Source organism: Silene latifolia, chromosome 6, assembly GCF_048544455.1.
Source record: "Silene latifolia isolate original U9 population chromosome 6, ASM4854445v1, whole genome shotgun sequence".
NCBI lineage: Eukaryota > Viridiplantae > Streptophyta > Magnoliopsida > Caryophyllales > Caryophyllaceae > Silene > Silene latifolia.
In genome coordinates, this window is record NC_133531.1 from 42,368,004 (window position 1) to 42,370,974 (window position 2,971).

A 2,971-nucleotide genomic window follows, 5' to 3' on the forward strand; every position below is an offset into this window, starting at 1 on the left:
GGTGAGGAGAACCCAACACAAAATCCAACACAAAATCAACCCACAATGCCTAAGTTTTCATCACATTCCGTACCCACCAAGGAGAACCTACCCAATGGTACTCCCACACCACAACATCTAACCGGAAATTTTATTGCCAAATTCGCATTTATCCAATTAGTCGAAAGAAGCCAATTTGGGGGGATGCCTAGTGAAGACCCTCACTCTCATATGGAGACTTTTTGTGACTATTGTGATGCGATTTCTCAAACCGGTGTAACTCAAGACCAAATTCGATGGGTCTTATTTCCTTTTTCTCTGATTGGCACCGCGAAACAATGGTTGAAAGGCCTTGATAAGGCTACTCTCGGAATTGATTCTTGGAAAAAGTTGGCTCTAGCTTTCTACAAAAAGTTCTATCCACCGGAAAAGACTAACATGCTAAGAGCTCAAATTACGGGCTTTAAGCAAAGAGATGAAGAATCTTTGTATGAAGCTTGGGAGAGATTCAAGGGAATTTGTCGCTCATGTCCTCACCATGGACTTAGCGAGTGGTTCTTGGTACAACAATTTTGGAACGGTCTTTATGAAGATTCAAGGAACATTCTCAACATGGGATCAAATGGAATGTTCACCGAAGTTGATGACAATCAAACTTGGAACAAAATTGAGGAAATGGCGGTCCATAACTCACAATATAGTAGACCTCGCAAGGCTACTAGAAGAGGAAAGCATGAAGTGGACTCCATTACTCAATTGGGTGCTCAACTTAGTGCTCACATTGATACCATCAATTTGAAGTTTGAAAAAGCTATGGCTAGACTTGAAGAAGCCTCAAAATCACCAAAGCATCATGTTAATGCCATGACGGCATCTTCATCAATCCCAAGTGGGATATGTGAGAATTGTGGAACTTTGGGACATGACCAAAGTGAATGTAGGGGAACAAATGAACAAGTGAATGCTTTCCAAGCATACAAGAGTGGCACCCCTTATTCAAACTATTACAATGAAAACACCAAATTCCATCCAAATCTCTCATACAAAAGCCAAAATGTTCAAAACCCTCAACCAACATACACCCCACCTCCCATGAGAAACCAAAATCAAAGACCCTTTTACAACCAAAACCAAGGTTACCAAAATCAAACTCCATACAATCAACAAAATGACCAAGGTTTTGATGTTCACAAAGCGGTCCTTCAAATGCAAAAGAATCAACAAGAGTTTTTCACGCAAATGCAAAAAGATAGTCAAGCAAAGGAAATCACCATCAACAACATCCTAGCTCACACCAAAATGTTGGAAACCCAATTGACTCAACTAGCATCTTCAAGCTCACAAAGACAAAAAGGGCAATTACCACCTCAAAGTAATCCCCCCAAGACATGAAACGGTTAGTGCCATTCACTTGAGAAGTGGTACAAGGTATGAAGCACCGAAGAAGCAAGTTGAGGATGCAGTTGTGGAAGTTAGTGACAAAGAAGAAATTGTGCAAGACTCCAAGGATGGAGAACCATCAAAAGAAGAAATTTCAAAGAAAAATGAAGAAAAGGTCAAGGAGAAGGATCCCATTGTGATTAGACTTCCTTTTACGAGTCGTCAAGCCAAGCCCAAATTTGATGACCAACTTGGAAAATTTATGGAAATTGTGAAGAATTTGGAAGTCTCGATTCCTTTCACGGAATTAATCAATCACGTGCCGGCCTATGCAAAATACATGAAAGACATCCTCACAAAGAAGAAGTCAATCCGGAAGCTTGAGACTATCGCCTTCACTAAGGTGAGTAGTGCAATACTTCAAGGGAGTTCACCTCCAAAACTCAAAGATCCGGGAAGCTTCTCAATACCGTGTACCATTGGCGACACCACGATCAACAAAGCCTTATGTGATCTAGGGGCTAGTGTGAGTGTTATGCCGTACTCGGTGAGTAAAAGGTTAGGGATGGGAGATCTTAAATGCACCAATATCACACTCCAAATGGCCGATAGATCGACGAAGACACCATTAGGGATATGGGAAGATGTTCCCGTAAGAGTTGGGAAATTTTTCATCCCGGTGGACTTTGTCATTGTTGACATGGAAGAAGACTCCAATATTCCAATCATTCTAGGAAGTCCTTTCTTACACACCGCGGGTGCGGTGATTGATGTGAAGCATGGAGAGCTCACTCTAGAAGTGGGAGATGAGAGCATAACTTTCAATCTTGACAAGACCATGAGAGCTCCCCGTTTGCATGAACCATGTTTTATGGTTGATCATTATAGCCGGAAGGATGATAGGAAGAAGTCGGAATTCCAATGGAAGAAGAAAATTGATGATGCTCCATTCAAAGAGCAAGTGAATTGTAACAAAGAGAGCTTGAAAAGCTCACCAAAGTCAAGCAATGAAGAGGATGGCCTCATTGGCCAAGACAAGAAAGTGGGATAGTTGTCTCTATCAACTCAAAAGATCTTTAGTGATCAAGTAGATGAAGTTTGTGGTCTTTGGGACGATGAGTTTGAAGGGATTTTCAATCCCTATATTGGTAATGCTATCGATCAAGACCGACAACAAGGGCAAAGATCTATTGAAGATCTTTATCATGATAATGAACAAGCTTTTGACTACTTTTTCAAGGTGTTGAGCAACATCAACAACACCTTGGACATGCCTCCATGACATCTCACTAAGGATGAGAGTTTGGTGGAGTCCTCCCTAAACCACCATTTGTAAATATTTCTAACTCCCTAACTCGCATTTTAATTCTTACATTGCATTTTTGTCATTTTTGGATTTTTATGCTTTGATCAAGATAATTATCATTTTTGAGAGAAGTGAGGGAGGGACTAATGATTTTATTGATGTGTAGTGTTTTAGCTTAGTGTGGAGATAGCAATTGCCTAGGCTATTCATGCCTTAGTAGTGCCCCTACAATGAAGAACACGGGATTTGAAGAATGAAAAATGACAAGGGATATGCAAGTGCACGGATGGAGATGAATCCGGGTAA

The 2,971-nt window shown here is 40.8% G+C and overlaps 1 non-coding gene across 1 annotated transcript; it reads right to left on the bottom strand.

Annotated features, from left to right (window-relative positions):
- Positions 1–417: 417 nt before the first annotated feature.
- LOC141589198 (small nucleolar RNA R71) lies at positions 418–524 on the bottom strand. Its single transcript, XR_012520148.1, has one exon. It is a non-coding gene; the product is annotated as a small nucleolar RNA R71 (small nucleolar RNA).
- Positions 525–2,971: the final 2,447 nt, after the last annotated feature.